The sequence below is a fragment of the Staurois parvus genome, unplaced genomic scaffold (genome assembly GCF_062004578.1).
Source record: "Staurois parvus isolate SC_StPar_1 unplaced genomic scaffold, SC_StPar_1.0 ptg003401l, whole genome shotgun sequence".
NCBI classification, from domain to species: Eukaryota; Metazoa; Chordata; class Amphibia; order Anura; family Ranidae; genus Staurois; species Staurois parvus.
In genome coordinates, this window is record NW_028321197.1 from 95,068 (window position 1) to 110,000 (window position 14,933).

Below are 14,933 nucleotides of genomic sequence, written 5' to 3' on the forward strand. Positions count from 1 at the left end.
GTGCGTATCTGCTGATTGCAATGATGGAACTTATTTTTTATTGATAGACCACATCGATCCATATTGTTATATACAAGATAATTATATGCTTTTTACAATTACCTCATCAGAACAGAAATTAACAACCCCCCCCCCCCACCACCACCACCACCACCACCAAAACCTATGCCTTGTTTTTAAGCTGAAGGTTTTGTGCTGTCATCCTAATCTTTTATGATTTAGCTGGTCAGTAACCCTAATGTGGAATTTTCTGCTTGAATACTTGTTTTAGCTCAGTCGCTCAGGATGACCATCGGTGTTTAGCAATAGATCCATTGTTTCTGTATCACAGATTCATTTGTCCATACACTTTGTTGCCTCTCTAGGTTCGTCAATAAAACCTGCCATTGCTTCCGCGGTTGCAGATGTGGTGTTAGGTTCATGGAAAGTATGTGGCTTTAGGTCCTTTGTTAAGCAGCTGTTCTCCTGCCAGGAACTCTGGCATTCAGCGGAGAAAAAGCAAACACTCTGTGTGGATGAGGCCTAAATCTATGTACTCACTCCGATTCTTAAGGTAGTGAACCTAAACCTGTTCTAACTGCAGACTTATCTCTCCACTGGAGATAATTCCAATTGTGTCACACTGCAAGTTGAACTCTAAGGTCAGCCTTTTCAATCAGCCTTGGATTAATGTTCTGGTCTCAGAAAATATATCTATAACCAATTATACAGTAGTGATGTTCAGTGACAAGAATGCTACTTACATTTGTGATCATTGTGAAAAAACTAACCTTTCACAGATCGCTTAAAAAGAATGGTGTCACACTTATCTGAGAGGCAGAATATGCTCATTGCTCAAGGAACTCCCAGCATCCTGTGGGAGAACTCTAGTTGGGAAACCCTGCCCTAGATAATGCTGTCTGTCTCTGACTGCAGGCTTAACACTACACCATAGATGTTTCCATACTGACTGCCCATGGTACATTTACTGCAGGATCACATAGGTGTACAGTATACAGCCTGCACATGTTTAAGAGCAACTTCACACTCGCTTGTGCACACAGCACCCTCCATGCAACTGCAGAGGGATGGTTTTATGTCTAGTAACACGGAGAGGCTGCAAAGTGTCATTAATGTTATATGTATAGTGACAGGGGCAGGCATACCAGGATCATCCACAAGGAGGCAGCAGAGTGTCAGTAATATTATGTGCATTGTAACATAGGGAGAATCACACCACAATCAACCACAAGGTGGCAGCAGAGGGATGGTAATATGTGTATAGTACCACAGGGGTGTCATACCGGGGTCAACCACCAGGAGGCAGCAGATTGTCAGTAATATGTGTACAGAAACACATGGAGAGTCATACCAGGATCATCCACAAGGAGGCAGCAGAGTGCAATATATGTATAGTAACAAAAGGGAGTTATACTAGGATCAACCACAAGAATGCAGCAGAGTCATGGTAATATGTGTATAGTAACACAGGGGAGCCATACCAGGATCATCCATAAGGAGACAGCAGAGTGTCATTATGTGTATTGTAACACGGGGAGTGATACAAGGATCATCCACAAAGAGGCAGCAGAGTGTCGGTAATATTACATGTATAGTAATATAGGGGAGTCATACCAGGATCATCCACAAAGAGGTAGCAGAGTGTCGGTAATATGGGTATAGGAACACAGGGGAGTCATACCAGGATCATCCACAAGGAGGCAGCAGAGTGTCGGTAATATGTGTATAGTAACACAGGGAAGTCATATCAGGATCATCCACAAGGAGGCAACAGAGTGTCATGTGTATAGTAACACGGGGAGTCATACCAGGATCATCCACAAGGAGGCAGCAGAGTGTCAGTAATATTATGTGTATAGTAACACAGTGGTGTCATACCAGAATCATCCACAAAGAGGCAGCAAAGTGTCATTGTGTATAGTAACAGGGGAATCATACCAGGATGATCCACAAGGAGGCAGAGGACTAATGGTAATATTATGATTATAAAAACACAGGAAGACTCCTACCACCAATAACCACAAGGAGGCAGTGGAGCATCGATAATATGTGTATAGTAACGGGAGTCATACCAGGATCATCCACAAGGAGGCAGCAGAGTGTCGGTAATATTCTGTGTATAGTAACACAGGGGAGTCATACCAGGATCATCCACAAGGAGGCGGCAGGGTGTTGGTAATATTCTTTGTATAGTAACACGGGAGTCATACCAGGATCATCCACAAGGAGGCAGCAGAGTATCAGTAATATTCTTTGTATAGTAACACTGGGTCATACCAGGATCATCCACAAGGAGGCAGCAGAGTGTCAGTAATATTATGTGTATAGTAACACAGGGGGATTCATACCAGGATCATCCACAAGGAGGCAGCAGAGTGTCGGTAATATGTGTATAGTACCACAGGGAAGTCATACCAGAATCATCCACAAAGAGGCAGCAGAGTGTCGGTAATATTCTTTGTATAGTAACACAGGGGAGTCATACCAGGATCATCCACAAGGAGGCAGCAGAGTGTCAGTAATATGTGCATTGTAACAGGGAGAATCACACCACAATCAACCACAAGGTGGCAGCAGAGGGATGGTAATATGTGTATAGTACCACAGGGGTGTCATACCAGGGTCAACCACCAGGAGGCAGCAGATTGTTGGTAATATGTCTTTAATAACACCAGGATGATCCACAAGGAGGCAGAGGACTAATGGTAATATGATTATAAAAACACAGGAAGACTCCTACCAAAATTAAACACAAGGAGGCAGTGGAGTATCGGTAATATTCTGTGCATAGTAACACAGGTGAGTCATACCAGGATCATCCACAAGGAGGCAGGAGAGTGTCATTATGTGTATAGTAACACAGGGGGATTCCTACCAGGATCATCCACAAGGAGGCAGCATAGTGTCGGTAATGTTATGTGTATAGTAACACAGGGGATATAGGGGGGTCATAACAGGATCGTCCACAAGAAGGCAGAGGACTGACAGTAACATTATAAGTATAAAAACACAGGAAAATTCATACCAATATAAACCACAAGGGAGCAGCAGAGCATTGGTAATATGTGTATAGTAACACAGGGAGAATCCTATCAGGATGATCCAGAAGGAGGCAGCAGAGTGAGGGTAAGATTATGTGTTTAGAAGCACAACGGAGTCACACCAGGATCATGCACGAGAAGGCAGCAGAGTAACAGTAATATTACGTTTGTAGTAACACAGTGCAATCACATATGAACTAAATATCCATATTCTTTATAGCAAAGTCTGCTAGAAATGGTATATACCAGTGCACAGAAGGTCTTTTGGAATGTTTAGTAACATAGTAGAGTCATACCGGGATCATCCAGAAGGAGGCAGAAGAATGTCAGTAATATTATGGGTGTAATTCCAGGATTATCCACAAGGTGGCAGCAGAGTGTCGGTAATATTATTTGTATAGTAACACAGGGGGAGTCATACCAGGATAATCCACAAGGAGGCAGCGGTGTGTCGGTAATATTATGGGTGTCATACCAGGATTATCCACAAGGAGGCAGCAGAGTGTCGGTAATATTATGGGTGTCATATCAAGATCATACACAAGGCGGCAGCAGAGTTTCAGTAATATTATGGGTGTCATACCAGGATCATCCACAAGGAGGCAAAGCGATTTTATTATGGAGTCATACTAATTCTGGCCACAGGGCGGCAGCTCTGTGATTATCGTTAATACTACTGCGCATGCCCATGCCGCCATTCTGGTCCTCAATAAGATGGCGGTTACAGGGGACAGGACGCAGCGTTCAAATATTTTCCACGGTTTAATTTCCTTATGTAACATATAGATCGAGGTGCTATTTACAAAAGATGATCAGGTCGTCCTACAGATCTCAATATTTCTATCTCCGGGGTGAGGGATCGCATCTGTTTCCCCAAAGCAAAATGGCGTCCAAGTTCAAAACACGTAATTATCTAATAGCTATAGTGAGGGGCGGAGCCTAGTAACATTTTCCCGCGCTTGTCATTGTAAATACAGTTTTCTATCAGATCGCACACATAACAGTCTGTCTCCAATCACCTCTGTAGTTTGTTTTATCCAAAATAATGCCGGAACTTGGAGACAATATTTAAGAGAAGAATGTCTGCGATGGCGGACATATTTTTGAAGACTCTACAAAATAGCAGCTTCTCTCCCAGGACACAAAACATTTCCGTCTGCGATGACCGCCATTTTCTCGAAGATTTAAACAATTTTCTACTATAAAATGGCTTCAGACTGGGCATGCGCATTACGTCATACAGATACTAAGCTGCCATCTGCTGGCCGTTCCTGGTAGCGCTCAGCTTGGTTTTTTTTATACCAGAATATTACAGGTACTTTGTCGCCGCCTTGTGGATTGATCTGTTAGCACATGATATGACATTATTGCACTGCCATCTGCTGGCTGATCCTGAAAGCGCTCACATTGATTTTTCTATAAACAGGATTTAACCGGTATTCTTCTGCCGCCTTGTGGGTGGATGTGGTAGTACTTTGTATTTCTAAGTACTCTACATGTCAGGACTGCGCTGCCATCTGCTGGCTGAGCCTGGTATGACTACCAGAGTTCTGACAGAATATTATTCCTCCCGATACAATCAGGCCAGGAGGAGTTATCTGCACAGTTTCCTTATTCTCTGCAGTGGAAACAGAACTGATATGTGGAGGAGGTTGATTCTCAGGATCTGTCTATTGCCGCCGCCATCTTTTTTACGACCACTGACTGTTTTTTCCTTTCATGGATGGCGCCTCGGGAATGTGCAGTAGTATGCATAGTATTACCCTTGGTAGTATGTCCAGTCACACATATCAGGCAGCCATTGTGCTGAGGATATTACAGAAAATGATATACTCAGGATCCCCTTGCTGAGTTGTTTGGTCCCTCCCCTCCCTTCTGGTTGGCTGGTCTCTAGTCTTTGATTTATCGTTCGGTTATAATTACCTAATAAATTATTATTATTATTACATCGAGTTTATATAGCACCAAAGGGTTTGCTCAGCGCTGTACAACGGGGGGGGGGATAATACATGGCACAGTACAACAATAACAAACAACGTAAGAGGGGTAAGAGGGCCCTACGCTTTCGAGCTTACAATCTAGGAGATAATAGATTGATATAGATTGCCAAATCAGGAGAGGGGATACATGATTATATGAGAAAATATAAAAAAGTGAGCGCTCTCCCATCAGCAGCCAATGCACCCAAGGCAATCTCAGTAAAACCTTCAAAAATACACATAAAATAAAAAGTGCGGCGCTAGTAAATATAAGATCTATGAACACATATATATCTCAGATGATCTGAAACACAATGTGGTATATAGCACTAAACAGAGACGATAACCAGATAACCAATACATCAGGTGAAATTGATAATAATGTCCAAACAAGTTGTCACAGGATCTTGCGTAGAAGCTAAAAATGCCAGGATCAAGTAGTAAAATTGCGCACTCACCGGACGCGCTATGGACAAGCGCATATGTTGTATGACCCCTGGAAATCCCTCATCTAGCGGGGAAGATCGATAAACATCCGGGAGTAGATAATCCTGGTGTAATGAACAGCCTCCAGGTCCAGAAATCCCCTTAAGGCTGGGTGGATATATGAGTATGGAACTCCCTCCAGTGGTAAAGGTGAGTAATAGGATGTCCTAAAATTTGTTAGCTCCAGTAGGAGCCAAAAAACACCTCATAGTGTAGTAGGTAAAATCAAAGAATTTATTTCAAAAATAAAATTGATATAAACAGGGCAGAAACACTCAGACAGTGATTGATATGAGTAAAGTGTGACTGACCCAAAAGTAAGATGGCAGTCGGGCCTCCTCGTGGCTCCAGGCGGCTAAGATGTCACGCTCTGTTGGCTCCTCCTCTTTAGGAGGAGCGCGTCCGGTGAGTGCGCAATTTTACTACTTGATCCTGGCATTTTTAGCTTCTACGCAAGATCCTGTGACAACTTGTTTGGACATTATTATCAATTTTACCTGATGTATTGGTTATCTTCTCTGTTTAGTGCTATATACCACATTGTGTTTCAGATCATCTGAGATATATATGTGTTCATAGATCTTATATTTACTAGCGCCGCACTATTTATTTTATGGATACATGATTATATGCCAGCCAATCAGAAGGTAGGGGGTGGATCCTCTGAACCACACTCCTTTTAACAGAATTGTAAGAGAATAATATCTTTGATGGCAGACATAATATTGAAGACCAGGCCATTTTCTCCTCCCCATAATGGCAGCTGATCTGGGCACGTGCCGTACATAAAAAGAAATGTACGCCGCAACAACCATTTTCTCGAAGATTTGGTAATTATTTCCCATAAACAATGGCGGCAGACTGGGCCTGCTCCATATATCCTGAAATGTGGTGACATCTAATGGCTGAACCTTTGAATCACCCATGTTGATTTTTCTATACACAGACTATTACTGGTACTTTCCCGCCACCTTGTGGATGGATGTGGTAATACATCATATTTCTAAGCACACAATATGAGAACTGCCATCTGCTGGCTGAGCCTGGTATGACTCCCACCGAATGTCTGACACAGAATATTATTGCGCCCAATACAATTGGGTCGAGAAAGAGGAAGAGACTACACAGATTCCTAATTTTTTAAAGGTGAATCAGAAATGGATATGTGAAGAAAGCTATTCTTCAGGATATATGTACAGCAGCTTCCATCTTGTTGAAGACCACTTCATGGTTTCTCCTTACAAAGATGGCAGGACATGCGCACTAGTATGTATAGTATATTTGTATCCTCTTTACTTGAATGTCCATTCAGACATGTATTTCAGACTGCCATTGTGTTAAGGTAACTACAGAGAATTATATAATGTATATCATTGTATAGTAACAAAGAAAGAGTTATACCAGGATCGTCCATAAGGTGACAGCAGACTGTTGGTAATATTATGTGTATAGTAACACAGGGGGAGTCATACCAGGATCATCCACAAGGTGACAGCAGAGTGTTGGTAATATGTGTACAGTAACACAGGGGGAGTCATACCAGGATCATCCACAAGGAGGCAGCAGAGTGTCGATAATATTTTGTGTATAGTAACCCAGGGAGATCATACCAGGATCATCCACAAGGAGACAGCAGAGTGTCAGTAATATTTTGTGTATAAGGTGACAGCAGAGTGTTGGTAATATTATGTGTATAGTAACACAGGGGGAGTCATACCAGGATCATCCACAAGGTGACAGCAGAGTGTTGGTAATATTATGTGTATAGTAACACAGGGGGTCGTACCAGGATCATCCACAAGGTGACAGCAGAGTGTCGGTAATATTTTGTGTATAGTAACCCAGGGAGATCATACCAGGATCATCAACAAGGAGACAGCAGCGTGTTGATAATATTATGTGTACAGTAACACAGGGGGAGTCATACCAGGATCATCCACAAGGAGGCAGAAGAGTGTTGATAATATTATGTGTATAGTAATACAGGGGGAGTCATACCAGGATCATGCACAAGGTGGCAGCAGAGTGTCGGTAATATTATGGGAGTCATACCAGGATCATGCACAAGGTGGCAGAAGTGTTGGTAATATTTTGGGTGTCATACCGGGATCATCCACAAGGAGGCAGCAGAGTGTCGGTAATATTATGGGTGTCATACCAGGATCATCCACAAGTAGGCAGAACAGTGTCAGTAATATTATGTATGTAGTAACACAGGGGGGTCATACCGGGATCATCCACAAGGAGGCACTAGAGTGTCGGTAATATTATGGGTGTCATACCAGGACTATCCACAAGGAGGCAACGTGGTTTTATTATGTTAATACGTCTTAGGAGTCATACTAATTCTGGCCACAGGGCGGCAGCACTGATTATCCTTAATGTTACTGCGCATGCCCATGCCGCCATTCTGGTCCTTAATAAGATGGCGGCTACAGTGGACATGTCTCAGCTTAAGTTTCTCCACGATTTTATTTCCTTATATAAAATATAGAACGAGGAGATCCTCATCAAAAGTCGATCGTTCTACAGATCCCACTATTTCTATCTCCGGGGTCGTGGTGTGAAGGATTGCTTCTGTTTCCCTAAAGCAAAATGTCGTCTTAGTTCAAAATACGTTAATTATCTAATAGTTATGGTGAGGGGCGGGGCCTAGTAACATTTTCCCGCGCTTGTATATCTAAATGCAGTTTCTAGCAGTTTGCTCAGCACTTTATCTGTGTCCAATCGCCTCAATAGTTTGTCTTATCCAAAATAATGCCGAAAACTGGAGAGAATCTGTAAGAGAAGAATGTCTGTGATGTCAGCCATATTTTTGAAGACTGTAGAAAATGGCAGCTGCTCTACCAGGACACAAAACATTTCCGTCTGCCGTGATCGCCATTTTCTCGAAGTTTTAAACAATTGTCCACTACATAATGGCGCCAGATTGGGCATGCGCCGTACCTCACACAGTTACTAAGTTGCCATCTGCTGGCCGTTTCTGGAAGCGCTGAGCATCATATTCTATACCAGAATATTACAGGTACTTTGTTGCCGCCTTGTGGATTGATCTGTTAGCACATGATATGACATTATTGCACTGCCATCTGCTGGCTGATCCTGGAAGCGCTCTCATTGATTTTTCTATAAACAGAATATAACCGGTACTCTGCTGCCGCCTTGTGGATGGATGTGGTAGTACTTTATATTTCTAAGCACTCTACATGTCAGGACTGCGCTGCCATCTGCTGGCTGAGCCTGGTATGACTGCCAGAGTTCTGACAATATTATTCCTCCCGATACAATCGGCCGGGAAGGAGGAATTCTCTGCAGTTTCCTCATTTTCTACAGTGCAAACAGAACAGATATGTGGAGGAGGTTTTTCACCTCGATCTGTCTTCAGTGGCCGCCATTTTCTTGAAGACCATGGAAGCTTTGTACCTGTCAAGGATGGCGGCCCGGACATGCGCAGTAGGTTGGTCATATATTAGTTTGTATACGATATCTTTATATGTATGTCTGGTCACACACGTCTGTCAGGCCGCCATTGTACTGAGGATAATACAGAGAATTTCATTATTCCCTTCATGTCCGCCGGGGTTGTGCGGCTCCGCCCCCTATCTTCTGATTGGATCATCTCTAGTCTATGATTTATCGTTGGGTATAGAGGTAACAAATGAATGATGGGTGGTTATAGATGGGGGCGGAGAGCAGCAAATCAGAAGGTAGGGGGCGGAGCCGCAAAAATCGGACTTGCCGCTACACCGGATACCATGCAGGTTGACGTCATCTCCTTGTGCCCCACCCCCGGAAGTTGCTCTGTGAAGTGAGCGGGGAAGTGATAATGGCGGGACTGGCGTGTTCTCTGGGTGTGGCTGAGGAGGATGGAGCCTGAGGTAATAATGTATTTTATGTCCGCTCTTTTCACTCTCTTCTCCTCAACTCCCTCTATATTGTATCCCCCTCACCCCCCCTCTGTATTGTACCCTCCCCACCCCCTCTATATTGTACCCCCCTCACCCCCCCTCTGTATTGTACCCTCCACACCCCCCTCTACATTGTACCCCCTCACCCCCCTCTATATTGTATCCCCCTCACCCCCCCTCTATATTGTAACCTTCTCACCCCCCTCTATATTGTACCCCCCTCATTTCCCTCTATATTGTACCCCCCTCACCCCCCTCTGTATTGTACCCCGCTCTATATTGTACCCCCCTCACCCCCTCTATATTGTACCCCCTCACCCCCCTCTGTATTGTACCCCCCTCTATATTGTACCCCCCTCATTCCCCTCTATATTGTACCCCCCTCACCCCCTCTGTATTGTACCCCCCTCTATATTGTACCCCCCTCATTCCCCTCTATATTGTACCCCCCTCACCCCCCTCTGTATTGTACCCCCCTCACCCCCCTCTATATTGTACCCCCTCACCCACCTCTGTATTGTATCCCCCTCACCCCCCTCTATATTGTACCCCCCTCACCCCCCTCTATATTGTACCCCCCTCTATATTGTACCCCCCTCTATATTGTACCCCCCTCTATATTGTATCCTCCTCACCCCCCCTCTGTATTGTACCCCCCTCACCCCCCTCTGTATTGTATCCTGCTGGTACTATGGGTCCTGACATTGGCCCGCTGGTACTATGGGTCCTGACATTGGCCCGCTGGTACTATGGGTCCTGACATTGTCCTGCTGGTACTATGGGTCCTGACATTGTCCCGCTGGTGCTATGGGTCCTGACATTGTCCCGCTGGTACTATGGGTCCTGACATTGTCCCGCTGGTGCTATGGGTCCTGACATTGTCCCGCTGGTACTATGGGTCCTGACATTGTCCCGCTGGTGCTATGGGTCCTGACATTGTCCCGCTGGTGCTATGGGTCCTGACATTGTCCTGCTGGTGCTATGGGTCCTGACATTGTCCTGCTGGTGCTATGGGTCCTGACATTGTCCTGCTGGTGCTATGGGTCCTGACATTGTCCTGCTGGTGCTATGGGTCCTGACATTGCCCTGCTGTTGCTATGGGTCCTGACATTGTCCTGCTGGTGCTATGGGTCCTGACATTGTCCTGCTGGTACTATGGGTCCTGACATTGTCCTGCTGGTGCTATGGGTCCTGACATTGTCCTGCTGGTGCTATGGGTCCTGACATTGTCCTGCTGGTGCTATGGGTCCTGACATTGTCCTGCTGGTGCTATGGGTCCTGACATTGTCCTGCTGGTGCTATGGGTCCTGACATTGTCCTGCTGGTGCTATGGGTCCTGACATTGCCCTGCTGTTGCTATGGGTCCTGACATTGCCCTGCTGGTACTATGGGTCCTGACATTGTCCCGCTGGTGCTATGGGTCCTGACATTGTCCCGCTGGTACTATGGGTCCTGACATTGCCCCGCTGGTGCTATGGGTCCTGACATTGCCCCGCTGGTGCTATGGGTCCTGACATTGTCCTGCTGGTGCTATGGGTCCTGACATTGTCCTGCTGGTGCTATGGGTCCTGACATTGTCCTGCTGGTGCTATGGGTCCTGACATTGTCCTGCTGGTGCTATGGGTCCTGACATTGTCCTGCTGGTGCTATGGGCCCTGACACTGCCCTGCTGGTGCTATGGGTCCTGACATTGTCCTGCTGGTGCTATGGGTCCTGACATTGCCCTGCTGGTTCTATGGGTCCTGACATTGCCCTGCTGGTACTATGGGTCCTGACATTGCCCTGCTGGTGCTATGGGTCCTGACATTGTCCTGCTGGTGCTATGGGTCCTGACATTGGCCTGCTGGTACTATAGACCCCGACATTGGTCTGCTGGTACTATGGGCCCCGACATTGGCCTGCTGGTACTATGGGCCCCGACATTGTCCTGCTGGTACTATGGGCCCCGACATTGGTCTGCTGGTACTATGGGCCCCGACATTGGCCTGCTGGTACTATGGGTCCTGACATTGTCCCGCTGGTACTATGGGTCCTGACATTGGCCCGCTGGTACTATAGACCCTGACATTGGCCCGCTGGTACTATGGACCCTGACATTGTCCTGCTGGTACTATGGACCCTGACATTGGCCTGCTGGTACTATGGACCCTGACATTGTCCTGCTGGTACTATGGGCCCTGACATTGGCCTGCTGGTACTATGGGCCCCGACATTGGCCTGCTGGTACTATGGGCCCCGACATGGGCCTGCTGGTACTATGGGTCCCGACATTGGCCTGCTGGTACTATGGGCCCTGACATTGGCCTGCTGGTACTATGGGTCCCGACATTGGCCTGCTGGTACTATGGGTCCCGACATTGGCCTGCTGGTACTATGGGTCCCGACATTGGCCCGCCGGTACCATGGGCCCCGACATTGGCCCGCCGGTACTATGGGCCCCGACATTGGCCCGCCGGTACTATGGGTCCTGACATTGCCCTGCCGGTACTATGGGCCCCGACATTGCCCTGCTGGTACTATGGGTGTTTTCAGGAAGTGAAGTTAGAACTCACAATCTGCATTCTTTGGGTTGGATGATCTGGAGATATGGAGGCGGTCCTTGGGGATGATAGCCAGGAGGCAGCAATTCCGGACACTGTGTTCAGCCTATCTCTGTCATCTCAGGGTTACTCCCTGTCTTATGATGGTTTTCTCTGACCCAGAATACTGTCACCTTTCAGCTGGTCCGTGGAGTGAAGAGTCTTCTGAGGACAGAGTAGAGAGAAGCTGTGATCTGCCTGCCAGATGTCAGAGACGTCCCGTCATCTACAGAGTACTTCTCCTGGGTTGGTCTATGGGAAGAAGTGATGGAGCAGCAAGGACACCCTGTGACTTAAGGTAGGATGACTTTACAACCACATATCAGATACCAACCTCCTCGCTGCTGATCTTTCTGAACTAGAAAATGGGACTGTGCAGCCGCTAGGATTTAGACTCTCACACATTCACACCAGATACCAGCCTCTTCACTATCACTCAGTCTGAACAGGCAAAGATTGCAGCAGGTATGACACTTTAATATCAGGCTGGAATTCGGGGGTGTTTGTGGTTGCATGCAGCTGAGTAAAGAATTTGTAAAGGCAATTTTAAAAAAAGTTAACAAACATATTATAGTTACCTGCTCTGTGCAATGGTATTGCACAGAGCAGCCTCAAATCTCCTCTTCTGGAGTCTCCAGTCAGCATTCTAGGCTCTTCTCTTCTTTGTTTAACCCCAGTAGTAAGCCACTTGCTATGCGGAACAACTGCGGCTCCTTCCTGATCCCATTGACACATACAGTGTAGCTTGACCCCGCTTTGTTTGCAGGATTTGATTTGCAGCAGGAGCCAATGGATCACACTCCTGTCTCTGTGAGCAGAGAGAAGAAAACTGCTGTAAACTGGCACAGCCCTGGATCATGATAGGACTCGGGTAGGTATAAGGGGGGGAGGGCGGTGAGGAGGCAGAACGATTACTAGAATGTTTTACCTCAATGCAGAGAATACATAAAGGTATAAAATGTTTAGCCTTTAGAAGCACCTGAAGCCTTCGGCAATGTCTGATCTGCTGCAAAATCCTGTGTATTCAGGTGTAGCATCAAAGAGGCCGGTATTCTGTTGTGTGCATGTGGCTGAGGAAAGCCGGGATAAAGTCTTTGCTGATTTCTCTGAACAAACGGGACTGTGCAGCAGCTTAGATATTGGTCCGGCTTTACTCAGCCACATGTGTACAATGGAATACCGGCCTCTTTACTGCTGCAAAGTCCTGATTGTGTGTTCAGAGAGATTGGTTCAGCTTTACTCTGCCACATGCACACATCAGAATGGCTGCTTCTTTGTTGCTGCACAGTCCTGTTTGTTCAGATGCAGCAGCAAAAAGTCTGCTATTCTGGTGCATGCATGGGGCTGAATAGGGCCGGGACAATGTGTAATCTGCTGCGCAGTCCTGTTGTTTGTTCATATAGAGCAGCAAAGACTTTATCCCGGCCTTCCTCAGCCACATACACACAATGTATACCAGCCTCTGTGCTGCTGTCTCTGAACAAACAGGATTGTGAAGCAACTAAGAGTCGGATATTTCATTGTGTGCATGTGTCTGAGGATGGATGTACTAAAGTATTTGCTGCTATATCTGAACAAGCAACAAGACTGTGCAGCAGACTAAAGAATGTCCTGGCCTTAGCCACATGCACACATCTAAATACCAGCCTCTTTGCTGCTGTGCAGTCCTGTTCAGACACAGCAGCAATAAGGGACTGCCATTCCCTTGTGTAAAGCCAGGCCAATGTCTTTGCTGTTGCACATTGTTTGGTTAGGGTCAGGGTATGTGCGTTTTGTGTGCGTGCTCTTTCTTGGCTTGTGGTTTTGATTGTTGTTTTTTATTGGTTATTACATTTTTTCTTAATGTTTTAAGGGTCCAGAGGTTAGGTGATAGGGTGGCAGCATAGTGTTAGTAATACTGTGTGTATAGTAACACTGGAGGAGTAATACCAGGATCAAACACAAGGAGGCATCAGAGTGACAGTAATATGTGTATAGTAACATAGGAGAGCCATACCAGGATCATCCACAAGGAGGCAGCAGAGTGATGGCAATATGTGTATAGTAAGGCAGGGTAATCAAACCCGGATCAACCACAATGAGGCAGCAGAGCATGTGTAATATGTGTATAGTAACACAAAGGAGTAATACCAGGATCATCCACAATGAGGCAGCACAGTGTGAGTAATATGTGTATCATAACATAGGCAAGGCATACCAGGATCATCCACAATGAGGCAGCAGAGTGATTGTGATGGAGATCAGAAATATTTTATTTTGGTGTTTGTTGAAATCTACACGTGTGTCTCAGTCAGCTGGTCTGCTTAGTTAAGATTTGGAGTTCCTATGCTTCGCGGGGGGTGGGAGATGAGATCGATCTCAGCAGGGAGCGCAGACAGCATGGTGTTCTGTGGCTGTGAAAAGGGTTTAGGGGGAGAAAGGGCAGAGCTTGAGTCAGGATGGAAAGAGCAGCTCATGGCTGCAGGCCTCTCTAGGCGATGCATTGAACTGTGCTTTGTGCACTGCTGGGACTTGTGGTTCTACATTGCCTGTGTGGTCTTCAAACTGCCGCCAAGACACACAGCCCTCTGAAAACCTGTGAGGAGTTGGTGTCTATCTGCCTAGACTTCCTCTTCTGGGGCCACTGCTGGCTGGTGAGTCTCTGAATTGCTACCCTGTGCCAAGGACTTAACCCTCTCTGCTCTGCCTGCTGGGTGCCACCCCCTGTGCTTAGGATCTCACCTGGACTTAATCCTTGCCCACCCGGGTTCTGCTTGCCTGCTGGGTGCTATCCCCTGTTCTGAGGATCCAACCTGGACTTAACCCTTGCCTGCTCGAGTTCTGCCACCCTGTTTCTCCCCCCCCTGTGCTGAGGACCTAACTTGGACTTAATCCTTGCCTGCCCGAGTTCTGCCTGTCTGTTGTGTGCAACTCGGACCTAACCTATTGCCTGCCAGTATG